The 13,785-nt window shown below is 39.0% G+C and overlaps 1 long non-coding RNA gene across 1 annotated transcript; it reads left to right on the top strand.

Moving 5' to 3' along the window:
* Positions 1–330: 330 nt before the first annotated feature.
* Positions 331–5,833, top strand: LOC311431939. The gene is made up of 2 exons (XR_014689720.1): positions 331–457; positions 4,693–5,833. It is a non-coding gene; the product is annotated as an uncharacterized lncRNA (long non-coding RNA).
* The last annotated feature ends 7,952 nt before the right edge of the window (positions 5,834–13,785 follow it).

The following is a 13,785-nucleotide window of genomic DNA, read 5'->3' as shown; positions in this document are numbered from 1 at the left end:
TAGAGTGAATCAATGTCTAAACCTTTTAAAAATGGTATAGAAAATGCTCAGAATTTAGACTACTACAGGTCACGTTGCCAGTCTCCAGAATTCTAATATTTTTGTGTTTCAGAATAGTGAATAAAAGGAAAATATACTTCATGTATTATAGTGTCAGCCTACCAAATGTGTCATTGCATTATAAGCAAAGACACATAATTTACAATAAGATATATCACTAAAATTCCATGCATCATTGCATCAGATGACCATTGCACAAGGTCAGCTAGTTGACTGTATGAATTTGCAAGGTTTCTCTTCCTCCTCTCAAGTACAAATATTGGTCACTGTCAAAGAAGAAAATTGTATCTGGCTAGTCAAGATTCGATATGTCATGGACAGTTCTCTGTTACCCAAAAAGATATTCATTTAAAGAAGATCAAGTGATTGAAGAAAGATTGCCATGGAGAAAAGTCCCGTAAGTTTTGCTTCATAATAATGATTTTACATCTAGAAGTGTAAGTTGTACTGAATAAAAAGCAAATTTGAACAAGATTTTAAAACAGATAATTATGAAACATGGGTTCTACCTCTACATAAACTGTAATATGGCATACAGGGTTTTCAGCAATGCAGAGCTTATTGTACAGATACACATAAAGCTCTTCAGCTGAAACTTTTGCCTTTGTGAATTTAAGAAAGAGTAACCATAAAATTAAAATTCCACCTCTTAAAAATACTTTGAAGTTGTACTTTTAGTTTCTTTTTCTATTAATCCACTGCCGCAGAGCAAGTGGGGGAAAATACCACAGACATGTTATTTGCATGTGAACAATGAATCACATTTAAAGAAAGAACTAGTTTGTATACATAGAATTTTTAATCTATCACTGATGAAAATTTATTGCCCTTAAAATTCTACAAAGACTGTCTTTTAACACATAAAAGTTTGTGATTTCCTTTCATCAAGAAAGAGAAAAATGACCCTAAGTGGTTCTGTTTCTTTAAAACTACTATGACATTTGACTGTTGCATTTCACAGGCACAATGAAGCCAGATTTTAAACAAAAATAAAAATATACTTTGATGGAATATTTCCACATCTGAGCTTTTTAAAGCCTGTGCCATGAACTTAATGATCTGTGAGACCTTGCCCAGGAGATCACAGATTCACCACTACTTTACTGTTTGACACCACTGTTCTTTCTCAAATACAAAAATGCAGCATTACTCATCTAGGGTATTATTTAGAGTACTTTAAATCAGAAACCAATCTGTGCAGTGCAAAAAGTCATCAGGATTTGTTTTATTTGGAAAGATCATAGGGACAAAAGATAAAACTTATACATAAAGATATATATTGCATTTTAGAAATAGAGCTTCAAGTACATTATGGAAATGTGTGGTCAGTGCTAGCTGGAGGGACAGAAGAAACTTAATATAAAAAAAAAAAAAAAAGCTTAGCTGAAAAAACAGAAATTATTTAATTAACTTGTATGGTACAAAGTGTTTCCTAGCTGCCTTTCAACACTTTCATTGAAATTAGGTGCCGTATCCCCCAGGTAAAGGGGGACTCTCTGCCAATGTTTTCAGTTCCCTTTATGTGATTTATCACAAGGAAAAAAAATAGCAACTAAGATCTTGTGATGTGATCAGAAGCTCTCTGAGAGGCTTTTCAGAACAATAATTTTGCATAGCTGCTAGATGTTTTTGTTCCTATTTTTTTTTTTTTTTTATTTGCATATTTCTGGCTCCAGCATTACAATAGAATAAATGCTACAGATAAGATCACAAATATTTAAGGTATAGCTATTTATACACATACTGTATTGTCTTATTACAGGTACATACAACTTCTTGATAAACCAGTGGGAAAGAAAATCCAGCATTATTCCTTAGCCCTATTATTTAGAATAAAAGAATAAATTAGTTAAATTTATTAAAGTCTGAACCTCTGCAAGAAGGCTTTCCTTAGTATGTTTAATCTGAACATAATTCATTAGACAGTATATTAAGCAAACTAATACTTGGAGAGAATTTTATAATTTTCAGTACATATTTCAAGTGAACTGTCTCAACTCTCATCACCATCCACAGTGTTTCAGCCCACAGCTGAAACAATGAAACAGCTGCTCAATGTACTTTATTTTAGAATTAATGGTTAACTTTTCCTTCCCTATTTCTCTTCCTGGAGGTGGAATAACACTTTTCCTGGTATTGCTTAGAGTTCATCTTTCTGCTTAGGGTAGTTAGAATGAAAATGCTTTTTCCTCTTGTAAACTGCAGCAAGAACATTGTCAGATGGCCAGGTTAGGTCAAGCCAGACTATATTTCATGCAACAAAATACACTGGACTAAAGTCAATATTTAAGGATTGATGTTAATATTTAGCCATCATGCATGCCTTTATTAATTCCTTCTCTCTTTTTAATATGTTTAAAATTAAAGCACTTCAGCACATTTGAATACATTTTCCTGCTCCACACTCCTCTGTTTGCCATGTCTCTGCAACCTTGCAGCCGCTGTCCCACTTGATACCTGGGCAGGGATGAGAACCCTGCCCAAGGATTGCTATGGCTGGGGTGTAACTATAGGCACCAAAAAGGCACCAAAAGGGAGAGGGAAGATTGTGCTGTGTCTGAGTTATGCTACCCTGACCTCTGTCCTTTACTGCTCGATATAGTCTTCTGTCTGCTGGTTTGTAAAGGAGAGGATCTACTCACAAAGAAAGTTTACGCGTGGAAAACAATGTCAAGCAATTTCTTGGGATCCAGTCTGCATTTCATTTACTGAAATGCCAAGCTTGCTATTGCCTCAACACTTTTCAGTAGTTCACTTTATTTGGCCCCACCTGCGAAGTGAAAAGGAATAAGATTATTGAAGAAAGCTTGCTCTTACTTGACAGGTTTTCAAGTAACAGATCTAATTATCATGCCATAAACTGACAATTTCATGGGATAATCTTCTGATAAATACTGTGTTAAGGCCAACACATTTTCTCATTATGGCAATTGGAATGGAAAAAATATTTTCCTTGCCATGGGCACATTAGAACATGGTCAGGCAGAAGCTGTGACAAAAATAGGTGGCAATTTTATTATAATTAAAGATAATACGTTCAGCTTCAAACATGAAACTGGAGAGCAATTCCTGGAGGCAGCTACTATCCACTACTTTTTGCAATTGTGTCATTTTAACAGGGCCACATGAGAATACGGTGTTCTTGGTGCTATGTGCTTGTTTTTACCTGTCTATATATGTGCCCAACAATTTATCATTTGAATCTTTTTGGTTTCAACCTTACTTAAATTGAGCAGACGTTTCACAGATACTTAAATTCTTTAAAGGCTTATGAAAATATGAAGATGACTAGGGGAAGGGATCCCATACATTCTGGACGAAGAACAGGCTGAAGAGTAAATTCAAGAGTTGTATGGCCTAAGAGACTCCACACCAGAGACAGCAAGATCTTTCATATGTGCCAGCCTGGGAGAAAAATTTCCTTGGAGCTCATAGCTATCTACAAGGCAAAAATCTCTTGGTTTCAGTAGTTCATAAAGTTTCAGTGCTCATAAAGTTACTCATTTAGAAAGCATAGTAATATATTCTGTAGAACAGACCAAATGGAAGTAGCTGCCTGCCCTCCCATGCCTTCTCAAGAACCACATGGTATGCAGTCCCTTGCTTGGCCAGACAAGTCACTAGGCTGGCAGGACTTCCCATTTTCCTCAGAGGAGGTGTACTATATGCTAGCAATACCCTGTAATGGGGATATTGATTACAGCGAAAGCAAATCATCATCTCATCTCCTCAACTTTCCTCTTTGATTTAGGAGCATCTAGAACTAAATGTCCAGCTTGAGACCATTATTTATTCTTTTTTTCTAGAAAGATGACAGTTCCCAAGTGTGATAAAAGCACTGTGCTTACCAGCACTACATTCCCACCACTTTCACACAAATACCAAGCAAAAATTGTCTATGACAAAGAAGTGCAGATCTGATTCTCCTCCTATAGTCCTGCTTTCAGATAAGCTATCTGCTAAGGGTTTTACTTTGCTAGTGTCACACAATCAGAATAAAAGTCCATGTGGAGGAGACACAGAATGAGAGTAAGAGGACAATATTCTGATTAACACAACCTTAGATCTTCATGCCATGAGGCCACAACATGGGAAATAAACTAGTCTTGCCACAGCCTTCCTGAGATGATATAATCTGAATCTTCTCTGATGCTGATTCCAACACAAGCTGTTACTGTTATGATACTGACCCTTTTAAACAAAAAGTCAGAGATGGTTTAAAGGACTATATGTGAAAGTGGTTTCTCCTCATTCCAGTTGGACTTATTTTGCTGAAGAAGTGAGAGTGAAGGACCTGCTCACAAGTGTTTTCACACCAAGGTGTAGGCTGTTGTGCAGGACAGTGCTGAGAAGCATTAATGTATTGCATTTATTTAAGACAGTGATAGTACTCTAGTTCTGGTACATCTTTTAATCTCAGCCCATTCACACCGCTATTGGATGTATCTCTTGTGGTTTCTCCTTGAAACAATACATATGTCTGTGAATTGGGATTATTAATACGTAACTCACAAAGGTAGGTTAGTTTAATCATATTATTGTTGGCCAGCAGAGATCTATTGGGTAATTTTGGGAAAGCATCAATACCTTTTTAACCACACAGCACTCATATATGTCAATTTTTATATTCAGAGCCATGTCCCATCAGGACAAGAATGTGAAAATGAATTCAGATGCCATGCTGTTGGGAAGGTGGAAATAAGCAGCATTTTGACATCTCTCAGAGCCAGCTGGATAACTGCAACATGCCGGTGTTTCCAAGAATCCCTGGCATCCCTTATGAATGTTGGACTATTTAGCTTTAGGTTTCCTGGCCAAAATGCGCTCCTAACACTTTGTCAAGAAAAGAAACATATTAGCTCATAGAATAATTCTTAAATCTCACTATGTCAGACAGTGGCAACTTTCTGAAGAAACTACTGATAGCTATGGGGGAGAAAGAAAAATCCCAAGGGAAGGCGATTGTATATATGGATATGAACTGGCAACCTGATATACATCAGATGTTCAAACCCTTTGGATCAATTCTCTACAGTAAACTGGCAATGCTTTGGGATTGAGAACTCTGTTTTCCTGTTGCTAGCAGTTGCCATGAATTTACTGGAAGCACTGACTCATGCTTAATTAGTGGTGCCTTGAGTTATTTTTGTACTGTTTTTATGCATTTGTAGTATCTGCTATTTTTAAGGCACATATTGTTCTTCCAAACATGTCATTGTAATCTGGCGTAATAATTTTTCTGTAAGATATTGAAACCTGAAGAAAATATCTTTTCAATATCTTGTTTTGACTTAATTCCAAGCAGAAAAATCTATGGATGATAAGCTGCCTTCATATAAGTCAGTTAATCAAGTAATGGATTGGCTATTAACTAATACATGGAGTTGGCTCCGCACCTATATTCCTTGGAGATAATGAAATGATACCTATTAATATGATTGTACATCTCTTTGTATTGAAATAGAAAACAACAGAAAACATTTTTTTTTTCCCTCTGAAGGGAGAGCAGGAAAGTGTTAATTTCTTAAAATCCACGACAAATCTCAGTGGAAAACATCTTTGCTTGTAGTGTTTGTTCACCACATGGTGCATGCTTCAGAAGGTGCTAAATCAGCAAAACTGCTGAATTTGAAATATCGGGAACATTCATCTGCCTCTGAATTCAGTTATGCTATGTGTAAAGATCCTGAATAGAATCTGATGGTGTAACATCAATGTGGAATTACATATTAAACATACCTAACCTGTCATTAAAAACCTCTAATTACAGCCATCAGATGAGTCCCTGTGCTGCTACTTGTCATGCTACATGTATATTTCATTTTAATGGGAGAAGATAGTATTTCTGATTATGTCGCTTAATGTACAATATATGAAAGTTATGGGCCTGAACCTGTTCCCATGGAGGTCAATGACAGTTTTGCCATTGTCTTCAATTAGAGCAGGATGTGGTTTTATGACACTAGAGTTTCATTTGCATTAATTAATTTACTTAGTAGGTAATGAAAATTTTGAAAAAACAGCCCTCTGGCTCATGAGTTTGGCACTGTGTTTAATACTTTCATTAGGAATAATTGCATTGATAAACTTTAAAGCAGAAATGGTTAAGATGGCTCAGGGTATCAGGCAAAATCAAGCTTACCAGCAGTTGATTGGGAAGCCCTGAGACTGCCTTCTGTGTCCTAGCCTCATTTGCTTTTATTCTTTGCTAACCAAGTCTGGGATATCAAATCTTTAATGCTTAGTAGTGTAGATGGAAGCACAATAGTTTCATACTTTATCGATTTATATGCTTTATACATCATGGAGATGCTTGCTTAGCAGAAACCATGGAATGGGCAGCTGGATTTTGTGTCTGCAGTCTCACTGGGAATGGCAAGGACAGATGGGTAATGAAGCTGAGGTGGTTCTTTCATGTGGTTGGAGTGAGGGGCTACATTTCCATGCAGAAGATCCATGTAGATGTTTCTAAATGCAAACATAAACTCCGCGGAAGTAGGCTCATATAGAGTGCTTTGATTTCTTAAATTAAAAGTAACATATCAGCCTCCTAAGTTTTTATTTTTATTTTTAGCTGTTAATGGCATCTGTTATCTATAACAGCATCAGGCTCATGCCTGGGAAAAAACAAGAAGCTGCGAAAATGGTGATGGAGTCAAGCAAGCAGGAACGATCTATGCCAACTGGTGGGGATGTAGGTTAGTCCTAAATTGCACAGTCTGAGATTGAAGAATTACACGGAATCCATATGTACCACGCTGCACAGAAAGGTTACAAACCTTTCAGTCTTCCAGTGAGCTACTGACAGCTGGAGGACTTCACTGTCACTTGCTGGAGGGGTGGAATGAGCAAGCAGTGGATACGCCTTTGGGATTTCTGGGAGCTGGCTGGGTTCCACATTCTGCCACATAATTCCTGTGTCATCTTGGCAAAATCACTTCTCCTCTTGGGCGCTGCCTCTACAGCCTGGGGGCAATAACTCTTCCTTACCTTGTGCAGTTTTTGTTTTGGTTGGTTTTGTAAGGTGCTTAGTTACCAAGTGTCGGGAGCCATAAAGTACCCAGATCAATTGAAAACCCGTCAGTCAGAGCTTGAAAACACATCAGTCTCTGTATTCGGAGCTTTTTATTAAATTAAGAAGAAAAAAAAAAGTGAGACGATATTGGCTTGGGGTCTGCTTGCCCCCGTTAGCATATTGCTATGATTGTCTTTGAATACTTTTAGCCAGGCACACTGTAGTTTATGGACATTATTGTAGAAATACTTGCTGAGAAAAGCTATTTTATTAATTGAGTAGTCTCGCTGTAAACCATGTGATATCCCAGAAGACACTTTATAAATAAAGTCTATTTGCATCAGGAGTTTTTCAAGGTTCTTTATTTTACAAAATAATAATTCACGGCTCTAACTAAATCCATCAACATGAAGTTTATCAGTTGAGCACTTTAATAAAACGGGAATAAATGCAATTTGTAGTGGAGACAACAAATGCTTCTTATTTGGCATGATGTTTTGCATATCTAGGTATCACTTTAAAGAAGGTAATTGATGATGCTCCACTTTTACAGAAAAGGAGTTTGCGTGGCAAGAAATGAGCCTATATATCTGCCTCACTTTGATCAGCCCTTTTCACGAGTCTGAGGAAGACTTTCACCTCTGTTTCCCAGAAGCTGTGTTGAATTCAGACTTCAAGAACTGTGATTTTGTTTGAAATTTTATGATATTTTCCTGATTTGTTGCTGCTTGTGGCAATCACGTAAGAGTAGCAAATAAAATAAAAAGCTAGGAATGCAGCAAGAAAAAATGCTGAGTTAAGCACACTGAGATAAAAGTTCATTTATGCTATTTAAAAAAGAAAGATGGAGAGCTAATGCCTATGCACATGATAAGACAGCTCTTGTCGGCTAGACTACAATTTGTCAGATACTCAGTTTTTTAGGCTGATGGAAGCACTTTTCGAAAGTGCACTTAACTTTTAAAAAATAAAATTAACCTAGCAGCACCTTTTAACTTTTTAAACTTGGCTTACTTCTTCACTAACATGTAGTGGAAGGCACTCAGCTCACAGAGTCATTTTTAATAGCATGCGTCTTTGAGAAATTCCACTTGTTTAGGAAATTCTTTGTCTTTATTTCTGTTAAAAATTGTCAATTCAGAGGTTGCAAGCCAGTATTCTGTAGCATAATATAGGAATTTTATTTAGATTTTACCCAGATTTTGATTCAGTTCTGTTTTAAACCAAAGTGACCCTTTTATTTCTCCTGTGAAGGGAAATGCAGCACTACACATGAAGGTTTTGCAGCTTTGGAAACCCATTTGTTTTCCTGTAAATATATTGTTATTGCTACTTGTACAATTTACAGAAGGAACTTTAAAAGGGGGAATGCCCTGCTGTTCACAAAACACATGATACTGGCAGGAAGGAACACTTATTCTGGCTGTGCCTCCCTGCTTCTGCCAATTCTTGTCCATTTTACCTCTGAACCTCCAAAGTAACAAGTTTTGCTTGATTACCCAATGAAAAGTGTCCTGGTATTGATTTCTCCCTAAAATCTAATTGCTAGTTTCAAACAAATCGGGTAGAGATACAGCCTTCAGATATTAACTTAAGAACTTGGTGAAATGCAGCTGCTGGATGAAGGACAGAGAGTTAGGATGATGATGCCACAGAGGCTCAGCAGGTACCTATTCAGTTCGGGCTGCAGGCTGGTCAACCAGCAGAAGGGTGCTGACAGCCCAAACAGCACAGCAATTCCTCCAAATTGGCCATAGAAAATGCTGTCTCCTCCTTGCTGATGGAATAAGAGGCATGGAAGGAAAAAAAGGTGGCAGTGGCTCACATGATGGTTGGTGACTTAAGGCACAGGGGACTGAAGTGATGTTATTGCAACAGGAAAGTGATAAAGGATATTAATATATAAATTAATGGAAAAGTATTGTTCATTCATTTCATTACCTTTGGTATAATTTGTTCAAAACATGACTGGATGCATTACAACATAGATAATAAAAGGCTAAAATAACTAGAAAGAAAACTAAAAATTACATTAAAGGTTACCTAGATTTTCTTTCATCTACTTTTCAAAGAACTAGGAAGAAATTTTGCTTTTACTTTTGGAGAATGCAATAGGATGATCAGGCATGTTTAGTCGTCTTTGAGTTATTAAGGCTTTTCATTGCTCCAAAATATTTGTTAGATATCCAGGTTAAAAAGGGGGAAAATAAAAGTTTATGTAAGATCTATATTATTAACTCAAGTCAAACAGGGCTTCTCTCTTCACCTTCTTCCTACACCCATGCTCAGCTGCATCAGTTCATCTCTATGTATCAGTTCATTGACCCATCAGTTCATCTCTATAGATCCTGAAGAGGAGACAGGGGCAGAGGGAGATCCTTCTGTCCGTTGATATTTCTTTTTAAGACGTCTGAGAACAAAGGGCTAGACACAAATAGGAACAAATGCATTTAGTATGAGCTGAAATCTTACAACTCTTTTTCAGCTGGTTGTCTCCATAACTTCATTGGAGCTATCTGAATGATGAACAGTGGAGGACTTTTTTTTTTTTTTTTTTTTTTTTTTGTGGTACTTGGGGAGTTATCTTTGGCTCGCTTTCATAGGCTTTAGCAAGACAAAAAGTCCACCGAAATCTTATACCTGTGTCAAAACTAACTTTCAGGATGTTCCATTTGAATCAACCCAGCTGGAAAATCACCTCAAAACAGGATCTTAGTGAAACTCTGAAGCTTATATCTGATGAGAGCTTTCTTAACAAAACTTTATTTTAAAAAGAGACTGAACTTGTACTTGACGGGCTACAGAATATATATATTTTTATTGTAATAAAATATTGGATGGTGTGTAATACTATACAAACTAATGGATACTCAGGTAAAAAGAAATGTTTAAACAAACATGTTCCCTACAACAGGTAGTGCTTAGAAAACACTATTTAAAGTTATATTTGTCATCCTGTAGATTTGATTATATAAACACCAACCTTTCTTTGCAGAGATAATTGCTAGGCAAAGTTAGACACTGCTGGAATATATTAGAGTATATAAAAGTAAATTGTCTAGGGGAATCATTCTCAGTCTTTTCCATGTCAGTACCTCTCTGTGATGTTCTAGCTTGAAGAACATGGACAGAGAAGGGAATGACTTGTGTTTCTCAATGTGTTTCTAAGCCTGTTGGAAACTGCTGTCCTCAGGCTGACATCTCAAAACGTGTTAGGTTTACAGAAAGCAACATTTAGAGCCAGACACTACTTCATAAATGGCAAATCACCTTCACCAGGAGAAGTTTATTGGTTTTGTAACACTGAACATATACAGTGGTGACACCAAAGTCTTCAAATGATGTAGAAAAAAATGGTGCTGTACCAATTTTTCATCATGAAACTAATACAAAACCAAGCACTTGGTGTTCAAAACTTCTACATTCTCACTGAGTACATTTTCAGTTCTATTTGTGATCATCACTGTAACCCATAAACCGAAGAGTGTGTTCAGCTCTTGCTCAATGGACTGAATTCAATGGGCTGGATTCTCAGTGCAAGACCAAAGGGCTGAACAAAGTGCAGCCAAAGCAAGCCAACTGTGCACACAGCACTTGAAAGCCTAAAAGACTTTTTTTTTTTTCTTTTTTTCTGTCTAAGATGCCTTTAAGAACACAGCAAAATAGGAAGCTTTCATGAAGATGGATGCTGAGTCAAAGAGGATACGTGGAATTTTATCCAGTCGTTACACCAAATGTTAGCTTTTCTTTGTGCTTCAAAGTTAATTTAGAAACTTATTCTCAAAACAAGTGCTGTGATGTCCTGGATGTATCTCTGACTGAGGAAATCATTTTAACTTGTTCAGCAGTAGCAAATCCTAACAAAACATTAATTATCTTTTGCCAGAGGGCAAAGGGTACAAAATATGTTTTTCTACTGTTAGAGACACCAGAGCTTTTCTTCAGTGCAGTGACCATGCCTAAAATGCATAAAGAGTTGCTATGTTTAGAGCACTGTCCTTCAATGACACAATTTTCTGATTTTTTTTTTTAACCCAGAAGTTAAGTTTCTGAGTTTCTTTGTAAAGAAAGTCTGCACTCCTTCCGTTTAACAACTATCTATGCATGCCAGAAATCGTTGCCAGCCACTGTTTAATGCAATTAAATAATTAAAAAATATAAATATTCTGATTATTGACTAGCTATATTGTTTCAAATCTGTCAAAAGAAGACAGACAACCAACAGGGGATGAACAGATGAGAATACTGACTAGCCTCAACAAGCCTACTGCCTGCCTGTGTGAAACAGTGCAGGGTGCACGCACTGTAATCTGATTAATTTTCTATTAAAGGACATGCAGAGAACAAGCAGCAGCTGTACACGGGTCCCGTCTGCTTTTTAACCTAGAATTTAAGTTTTAAAAGCAAGGCTGCAGAGAAGTGGAACATTTCATGGAAAAATGCCCCATTTCCCAGTACACTGGAGATGTCAGATGTCTTCAGCGGGGCAGGGTGGTGGTGATGTTTCTCCTGAATGGGAAACTTTCTTCTTTCTGCAGCTGTGTTACTGCGGGCTCCCTGCAGATGAGATGGAGGCTGCTCCTCATGAACTCTGTTTTCATAGCTCTCCCCACACGGAAGGACAATAAACTTGTGTGCATTCCCTGTGGTGCCGCTACCCACACATCAAGAATCCCTGATCTATGCGCCTGATCAGGCGATGCAGTGTGTCTGGTTTTGATGAGGCACAAGCTGTGGAATCCTCGGAAAACAGGCTGAAATGGCTCTGAAGCCAGACATGCTTCAATGAAGGAGTCTGTTTTGAATTATGCTTCCTATTAGCGGTAGATTTAAAAATTAGGGAACTAAGAGTAAATCTGGAACTCGACAAGGCTTAAAATAGGCTTGGGTCACAAATCTTGCTAGCTGTAAGAAGGGCTGGTCTTCAGTGCAACAAGGAGGTCTTTAAGGAAACGAGTAGAAAAAAACAGGGTGACTAGCGTGGGATGAGGGAAATAATAAAGGTAAGTTATTTCTCCCCATTTTATGTTCTGAAACCCAGGGAAAGCTTGTATGAATGGTAAACATATGGAATAAATTATTGGGAAAAGTGATCTCAAAACAAGACTACAACAGAGTTCAAGTGACACCCTTGACTCATTTCTGGAACAGAAATGGATGGAGCCATAAAGTCAACATAAGAAAGCAGGATTAAGATTAACCCAAAAAAGGGCAAGTAAATTAGACTGGAAGCCATTTTCCTGTTCCTTATGGCAGCTTCCCAAGACTGCACATCTGAAACCTGTAATTTAACATAAGCCCTAAGAGTCCTCGCTGCCAACTACAGAAAATTAATCAAACGTATTCTTGTAATGCCTAAGTAGTTGGTATTTATACAAATACAAAAAGGCAAGATGGACACATTCATGTTTATTTTGAAATTAAGAGAACCAACACAAAAATGATTGTGCAACGTTATACAGGTCAGTTAGTTAACTGCTTGAGTTTCAGTCAAGATGGCCATAAAATCAGGTAATAAAGCTGCAATGCTTTGAAAATCCAGATGTATTTGAAATGAGTTGCTCTATGGAATTAAGAGATGTGAGAGGTCAGGAGAACAATCCAATCTAACACCATGTCTCCACTGCAGACTTCTGTTGGCATCGCTGCATCAGCCGAGGTATGAAACTGCTTAATACCTGACAGTTACCGCTGCACTGCCAGCTGTACCACAAGTGTTAAGGTAGTTATGCTGGTGCAAAGGTGAAATTTCATAAATAGCACTTTTCCCTGCTGTTTTTTCTACCCCAGCACGATACACAGATGTGCTAACATAACTGCAGCTCTAACACAAACAGTTCCTCTAATAACAACAGAGATATAGCCAAAACCACCGGGGTCACAGAAGCACATGCTCGTAGTTTACTTTGACTACTTCTACACTAAACACATTGCACCACTTGTGTGTTCCAAACACAGATGAGTAGAGATTTGCTGGCAAACACACCACAGCTGGCCCCCTGAGGAAAATAGCCCTGAATCGGGCCAGCTGCGGCGCTCGGCAACAGCACCTCTCCCTGCACACCTGAGCTGGCAGGCACCAAGCGGGGGACCCCAGCCATTGCCGTTGCTCATTGCAGTGCCTGCCCGGTGTGTGTGCCTCCCTCCTCCCACGCTCTGGCTTTATTGCCCCCGCTGCTGCTGTTGTCCCCATCGCTGTCCCCAGGCCTCAAAATGCTCAAAATGGCGGCAGGCCGTAAGGGGAGCAGGGCAGCCCAAGGGACACCGGGGACCGGATCGTCTCCCTCATTCCCCCAGCAGCGCTGTGCGTTCCCACAGGCGGCCTGAGGCCGGCTGTCAAGGACGTTTGGGAGAACTGGGGCACGTCTTTATCGCTCCTCATGCCCGCCGGGCTCCCGTCTGACAGGGTGAGGGCACAGAACCCCCACGCCCTCACTTTGGGAACCAAGGGCGAACCAACGGACCAATCAGAGAGCGACTTCCGTGCACCTCGCCCAATCACCAACCTCCTGCAGGTTTCAGGGCGGAGGCGGGGAGACGACTACCGCTGGCCGCCATGCTTGCTGCTGGCAAAGCGCGACCTGCCCGCACGGCGCCCTTACGCAACATGTCCGGCGGGGCTAAAGGCGGAGAGGGGGCGTGGCTATGCAGCGAGGCCCCGCCCCCCGCGGCCGGTGTGGGCGGGGCCTCCGCTTCCTGCCCGTCGGGGC

This window comes from Aythya ferina (assembly GCF_964211825.1).
Source record: "Aythya ferina genome assembly, chromosome: 2".
Lineage (NCBI taxonomy): Eukaryota > Metazoa > Chordata > Aves > Anseriformes > Anatidae > Aythya > Aythya ferina.
Note: the sequence above shows the minus strand (reverse complement) of the source record. Positions and strands in the feature narration are given on the sequence as shown.